The sequence below is a fragment of the Amblyraja radiata genome, chromosome 36 (genome assembly GCF_010909765.2).
Source record: "Amblyraja radiata isolate CabotCenter1 chromosome 36, sAmbRad1.1.pri, whole genome shotgun sequence".
In the NCBI taxonomy this organism is placed as follows: domain Eukaryota; kingdom Metazoa; phylum Chordata; class Chondrichthyes; order Rajiformes; family Rajidae; genus Amblyraja; species Amblyraja radiata.
In genome coordinates this window covers 20,662,618-20,670,649 of record NC_045991.1, presented here as the reverse complement: position 1 = coordinate 20,670,649, position 8,032 = coordinate 20,662,618, and positions in this window count along the sequence as shown.

Below are 8,032 nucleotides of genomic sequence, written 5' to 3'. Positions count from 1 at the left end.
CCAATTCTCGCTCCCCATTTGGCGGTCTATAATACACCCGTATAAGTGTTGCTACCCCTTTCCCATTTCTCAGTTCCACCCAAATAGCCTCCCTAGACGAGCCCTCTAATCTATCCTGCCAAAGCACTGCTGTAATATCTTCCCTGATAAGCAATGCAACACCTCCACCTCTTGCCCCTCCAATTCTATCACACCTGAAGCAACGAAATCCTGTAATATTTAGTTTCCAATCACAGCCCACCTGCAACCATGTTTCACTGATCGCCACAACATCATACTTCCAGGTGTCAATCCACGCTCTGAGTTCATCCACCTTTCTTACAATGCTCCTAGCATTAAAATATACACATTTAAGAAACCCACCCTCTCTTATTCTCTGTTTATTGTCTTTTTCTTCTCTCTCCCCTACATTTTGGGTCAGAGTGCTACCATTCTCTGCCTCCTGCCTCACACACTGACTGCTAGCTTTCCCAATTTGAGTCCCTCCCCCCAACCATACTAGTTTAAAGTCTCCCCAGTAGCCTTTGCAAATCTCCCCGCCAGGATATGGGTCCCCCTCGAGTTCAAGTGCATCCCGTCCTTTCTGTACAGGTCACACCTTCCCCAAAAGAGGTCCCAATGATCCAGAAACTTGAATCCATACCCACTGCACCAGTCCCTCATCCATTCATTTATCCTCCACCTCGCTCCATTCCTACTCTCACTGTCGCGTGGCACAGGCAGTAATCCTGAGATTGTTACCTTTGCAGTCCTTCTCCTTAACTCTCTACCTAACTCCCTAAATACTTCTTTCAGGACCTCTTCTCTTTTTTTACCTATGCCGTTGGTACCTATATGTACCACAACCTCAGGCTCCTCTCCCTCCCATTTCAGGATTTCATGGACACGTTCAGACACATCCCTGACCCTGGCACCAGGGAGGCAAACTACCATCCGGGTCTCCTGTCTGCGTCCACCGAATCGCCTATCCGACCCCCTGACTATAGAGTCCCCTATTACAATTGCCCTCCTCTTCTTTTCCTTACCCTTCTGAGCAACAAGACCGGTCTTTATGGCAGAGGCCCGGCCGCTGTCGCTGCCCCCAGGTAGGCTGTCTCCCCCACCTTTACTCAAACATGAGTACTTATTTTCAAGGTGTACAGCCACCGGGGTACTCACCAGTCCCTGCCTCTGCCCGTTGCCCTTCCTAACTGTGACCCAGTTTTCTGTCTCCCGCGGTCTTGAAGTGACCACCTCCCTGTAACTCCTTTCTATGACCTCCTCGGTCTCCCTGAGCAGACAGAGGTCATCAAGTTTCTGTTCCAGATTCCTAACACGGTCCCTTAGGAGCCCCATCTCGACGCACCTGGCGCAGATGTGGACGTCTGGAGGGCACTCAGACTCCATGACCTCCCACATCTGACATCCAGAACAGTAAACTGCCCTGGTCCTCATTATCCCCCTTTATCCGAATACAATAAAGCCTTACCCGGGATACAAGCCAATCAGCTGCTTCCTCTAGTCCGTTCGACCAATCAGAGGCTTCCACCAGACTCCTTCTCTGGAAGTGAGATCTGCGAATGGAACGTTGCAGATGTTGACAAGCCTCCCCCTGTAACGGCTCCCGGGCCTCTGTTGAGACAAGCCCCGCGATGGGTTTTTTACTCACCACACGAAGGTCGCTCCTCCCCCTGTAACGGCTCCTAGGCCTCTGTTGACACAAGCCCCGCGATGGGTTTTTTAACTCACCACACGGAGGTCGCTCCTCCCCCTGTAACGGCTCCTGGGCCTCTGTTGAGACAAGCCCCGCGATGTGTTTTTTAACTCACCACACGGAGGTCGCTCCTCCCTCTGTAACGGCTCCTGGGCCTCTGTTGAGACATGCCCCGCGATGGGTTTTTTAACTCACCACACGAAGGTCGCTCCTCCCTCTGTACCGGCTCCTGGGCTTCTGTTGAGAAAAGCCCCACGATGGGTTTTTTAACTCACCACACGAAGGTCGCTCCTCCCTCTGCAACGGCTCCTGGGCCTCTGTTGAGACAAGCCCCGCGATGAGTTTTTTAACTCACCACACGAAGGTCGCTCCTCCCTCTGTAACGGCTCCTGGAATAGAGAGATGAGCGCTGTGCGGAGCTCGAGAATGTTGGAGGCTGTTGATGGAAGATCGCTAAAGGTGTTGAGATTAGAAACCGTCTGGTTTCTAGGTGGTGGCCAGGTGGTCGTCTCTGGGTTTCAATTCAATTAAATTCAACTTTATTGTCATTACACAGATACAAGTATGGGTACAACGAAATGCAGTTTAGCGTCAGTCCGTAGTAATAATGCAATATAGAAATAAAAATACAGAATAAGCAAACAATGTGGACGGAGAGACGGGAGTAATCTATCGGCGGGACTCCGAGTTCAGCAATGTGATAGTGTTGTTGTAGAAGCTGTTCCTCATCCTACTAGTACGAGACCTGAGGCTCCTGTACCGCCTCCCTGATGGGAGGAGGGCAAACAGTCCATGATTGGGGTGGGAGGGGTCTTTGATGATCTTTCCGGCCCGTCTCAGACACCGTTTTCGGTGGAGGGCATCCATGGCAGGGAGCGGGGAACCGATGATGTGCTGTGCGGTTTTCACCACCCGTTGTAGTGCCTTCCTGTCCGCTACGGTGCAACTGCTGTACCATACCGTGAAACAGGTGGTCAGGATGCTTTCGATGGTACAGCGGTAAAAGTTGGTCAGGATGTGGGGGGACAGGTGAGCTTTCTTGAGCCTCCTCAGGAAGTAAAGGCGCTGCTGCGCCCTTTTGATCAGCTTGGAGGTGTTGAGGGGCCAGGACAGATCCTCCGAGATGTGTACCCCGAGGAATTTGTAGTTGGAGACGCGCTCCGCCTCAGTCCCGTTTATATGGATGGGGGTATGACTGCCCCCTCTTATCTTCCTGAAGTCAACAATAATTTCCTTCTTCTTCTTGGAGTTGACGACGAGGTTATTGTTGGCACACCAGGTTGTCAGGTGCTGGACCTCATCCCTGTAGGCTGAATGGTCTTTGTCACTGATCAGTCCTACCATCGTGGTGTCGTCAGCAAATTTAATGATGGCGTTGGAGCCATACTTAGGGATGCAACCATGGGTGAAGAGGGAGTAGAGGAGAGGGCTGAGCACACAGCCTTGTGGCACGCCTGTGTTCAGTGTTATAGTGGAGGAGGTGAGGTTGTTGACCCTAACAGACTGTGGTCTGTTGGTGAGGAAATCCAGTGTCCAATGCAGCGGGAGGTGGAGATGCCAAGTCCGCTGAGTTTGGTGATCAAGCTGGCGGGGTTATCCACTTTGGTAGCAACAACAGGAAGGCAGATTACTATCTAAATGGCGTCAAGTTGGGAAAAGGGGAAGTACAACGGGATCTGGTGGTCCTTGTACATCAGGCTATGAAAGTAAGCACGCACGTACAGCACGCAGTGAAGAAAGCGAATGGCATGCTGGCCTTTATAACAAGATGATTCTAATATAGGAGCAAAGATGTCCTTCTGAAGTTACACAGAGCCCCATTGAGACCACACCTGGAGTATTGTGTGCAGTTTTGGTCGCCTAATTTGAGGAAGAACATTCTTGCTATTGAGGGAGTGTAGCGCAGGTTTACAAGGTTAATTCCTGGGGTGGCGGGACTGGCATATGCAGAGGGAATGGAGCAGCTGGCCTTGTACACTCTGGAGTTTAGAAGGATGAGAGGGTTTCTCACTGAAACATATAAGATTGTTAAGGGTTTGGACACGCTAGAGGCAGGAAACATGTACCCGATGTTCGGGGAGCCCAGAACAAGGGGCCACAGTTTAAGAATAAGGAGTTGGCCATTTAGAACGGAGACGATTAAACACTATTTCTCACAGTGAGTGGTGAGTCTGTGGAATTCTCTGCATCAGAGGGCAGTGGAGGCGGGTTCTCTGGATGCGTTCAAGAGAGAGCTAGATAGGGGTCTTAAAAATTTGGGAGTCAGGGGATATGCGGAGAATGTGGTGACGGGGTACTGATTGGGGATGATCAGCCATGATCACATTGAATGGCGGTGCTGGCTGGAAGGGCCGAATGGCCTCCTCCTGCACCCATTGTCTATTGTCTATTGTCCACCACTCTCCGCCTTCCGCAGAGACCGTTCCCTCCGCAACTCACTGGCTAACTGGTCCCTTCCCACCCAAACACCCCTCCCCTGGTATATTCCGCTGCAACCACAGAGAATAAAACCTGTCCCTTTACCTCCTCCCTCGACTCTGTTCGTGGACCGCGACAGTCTTTTCAGGTTTGGCGGAGGTTCAATTGCACCTCTTCCAACCTCATCTGAACCTAACTGACTCACGGTTGCTTCACATTTTAATTCTCACGGCCATTCCCACACAGACCTTTCTGTCATTGGTCTCCTCCATTGTTAGAGTGAGGCTAAATGCAAATTTGAGCAACAGCATCTCATATTTTGCTTGGGCAGCTGACAGCTCAGTGGTATGAATATCGATGTAGTAACCTAGTATCCCGTCATTTTCTTTCTCTCTATCCCTCTCCCAACCATGTCGCACTTGCTTCTCGTTTACCCCCCAACAAACTGCTAACAATGGCTATTTCCTTTATCATCGTTGTTTTGTTGCATATATTTAATTCATTGTTCTTTATCTCTCTACATCATCGTCTATATCTCTCGTTTCCCTTAGCCCAAACCAGTTTGAAGACGGGTCTCGACCAGAAACGTCAACAATTCATTTTTTTTCAAAAGATGCAGCTGAGTTCCTCCAGATTGTTGTGTCTTCTTCGGTTTAATACAATGGTCTGGTCTATCCACCATGTCCGTGGGGGGAAATATCTCTCTGAACCTCATATCAAGCACATGTCACTTGTGTCTGTGGGATGGTGTATGTGTGTGCGTGCGGCAGGTGTGAGGTTGCGTGTATGTGTGTGAGTGCGGTGGAGTGGGTGTGTGGGGTGGGGTGGTGAGTATGTGTTGTGAAGTGGGTGTGTGAGATGGGGTGGTGGTATGTGTGGGGTGGTGAGTGTGTGGGTGGTGTATGGGGTGGTGGGTGTGTGGGGCGGTGAAAACGTGGGGTGTATTGGTGGTATGTGTAGGGTGGTGCGTGTGTGTGGTATGTGTGGGGTGGTGAGTGTGTAGGGTGGCGAATTTGTGAGGTGGTGTGTTGGGTAGCGTGTGGGGTGGTGGGTGGGGTTGTGGTATGTGTGTGGGGTGGTGTGGTGGGTAGTGTGTGGGATGGAGGTATGTGTGGGGTGATGTGTGGGGTGGTGAATTTGTGGAGTATTGAGTGGGGTGGTGAGAGTTTGGGGTAGTGTGTGGGATAGTGTGTGGGGTGGGGTGTGGGGTAGTGTGTGGGGTGGTTAGAGCGGCTGTGTAGTGTGTGTGGGGTGCGGTGTGTGTGGTTGTGTGTGGTAGTTGTGTGGGGTGGTGAGTGTGTGGGTCGTTGTGTGTGTGGTGGTTTGTGGGTGTGTGGAATGTGGGTGGTGAGTGTGTGGGTGGTCTGTGTGGGTGGTGGTCTGTGTGGGGTTGTGTTGGTGGTGTGCGTGTGTGGTGCTGCGTAGTGTTGGGGTGGGTATGTGGGGTGTGCGGTGTGGGCTGGTGAGTGTGTGGGGTGGTGAGTGTGTGGGGTGGTGGAATGTGGGTGGTGAGTGTGTGGGGAGTGAATGTGTTGGGTGGTGGTATGTGGGGTGGTGAGTGTGTGGCGCGGTGAGAGCGTGGGGTGTTGCTGTGTGTGGGGCGGTGTGCGAGGCCGTGAGTGTTTGGGCTGGTGTGTGGTGCAGTGTGTGGGCTGCTGTGTGGGGTAGTGTGTGAGCTGCTGTGTGGGGTAGTGTGTGAGCTGGTGGGTGGGGTAGTGTGTGAGCTAGTGTGTGTGGTAGTGTGTGAGCTGGTGTGCGGGGCAGTGTATGGGCTGGTGTGTGGGCGGTGTATGGGGTGGTGTGTGGGGTAGTGTGTGAGCTGGTGTGCGGGGCAGTGTGTGGGTGGTGTCTGAGGTATTGTGTGGGATAGTGTGTGGGTTGGTGTGTGGGGTGGAGTGGGTGTGTGCAGCAGTGGCGGACCTACATTTTGGGGCCCTGGGGCTTGAACTGTAATGGGAGCCTCTTCGCAACCAGCAACGATGTCTGGGCAACCACTGTTACCTTCTTCAATGGGGTTGTTCCACGACAGTTCACCACATATTTTTATTTCTGTCATAAATGTTAGTAGTGTTTCAAATTATTTATAATTATTTTGCATTAAATATATTCAGAATGAAACATCCTTAATCTGAACATGTTTTCCTCGACGGCTAGCCTACATGATACTTTAATAACCTTGTAGTTTGCATTTTAACTATAATGTTGTACTGAATTACACTATATTATTATTAATATATATAAATATATATATATATATATATAACTTCTGTGCACTCCCTCTATGGTAATAATGCCCTTCCTCAGATTTTGAGACCAAAACTGTACGTAATGCTCCAGGTGTAGTCTCACCAAGAACCTGTACAACTGCAGTAGAACCTCCCTGCTTCTATTCTCTCTGCTCAATATCATGATTAGTCCACATTTGAAAGGGTTTAAAAAAAATAAATATATATATATTTTAAACCCTTTCAAATACAGTACAGCGAAGATTTATACGCAATGTGGACTAATCATGATATTGAGCAGAGAGAATAGAAGCAGGGAGGTTCTACTGCAGTTGTACGGGTTCTTGGTGAGACTACACCTGGAGCATTACGTACAGTTTTGGTCTCTAAATCTGAGGAAGGGCATTATTACCATAGAGGGAGTGCAGAGAAGGTTCAACAGACGGATTCCTGGGATGTCAGGACTTTCATATGACAAATGACTGGATAGACTCGGCTTGTACTCGCTAGAATTTAGGAGATTGAGGGGGGTTCTTATCGAAACTAACAACATTCTTAAGGGGTTGGACAGGCTAGATGCAGGAAGAATGTTCCCGATGTTGGGGGAAGTCCAGGACAAGGGGTCACAGTTTAAGGATAGAGGGGAAAACCATTAGGACCGAGATGAGAAAAACATTTTTCACACAGAGAGTGGTGAATCTCTGGAACTCTCTGCCACAGAAGTTATTTGAGGCCAGTTCATTGGCTATATTTAAGAGGGAGTTAGATGTGATCCTTGTGGCTAAAGGGATCAGGGGGTATGGAGAGAAGGCAGGTAAGGGATACTGAGTTGCCTTATCTGCCATGATCATATTGAATGGCGGTGCAGGCTCGAAGGGCCGAATGGCCTACACCTGCACCTATTTTCTATGTTTCTATGTATCACCACCAGCAAAATAAAGGAAGTATTTTCCGGGGGTCCAGGAGGCTGGATAGGCCCAGGCGAGGTCCATGTGCAACGCCCCTGAAGCTGGTACATTTCCAATAAATTGAAAGTGATTCTCAAGCTTTCTGCTGGTAGTTTACATAACAGAAGCTTAGAATGTTTCTAACACAGAAGCAGTAAAATAACCCATCAAAATATATATATTTGATGAAATAGAAGGCAGTGGTCTTGTCTCCTTCAGCAGCATCTCGGTCTCCTTTCCCGAGCTCAGATAACCATTTCTCCTCACCTCACCGACGCTCACTTCCCTTCACCTATACACCTACTCATCGACTAAACCCCTCGCCTCGACGATACCTGACAACCAAACCTCTTCTCATACCTGAACGTCGACTCGACTAAACCGTACCTCACTAAACCTCGCCGCACAAATAAACATCACACTTCAGTAAACTTCACCTCACATCTAAAACCCACCTCACCTCACACCTAAATCCCACCCACCCCATCTCATACCTACACCCCACCTGATCTCATCTAACCTCACACCTAAACCCCACCCCAACCCACCTCATACCTCAACCCCACCTTATCTCACCTCACACCTAAACCCCACCCAACCTCACCTCACACCTAAACCCCACCTCATCGCACCTCACCCCTAAACCACACCTAAACACCACCTCACACCTAAACCCCACCTCACACCTAAACCCCACCTCACACCTAAAACCCACCTCACACCTAAACCCCACCTCACACCTAAACCCC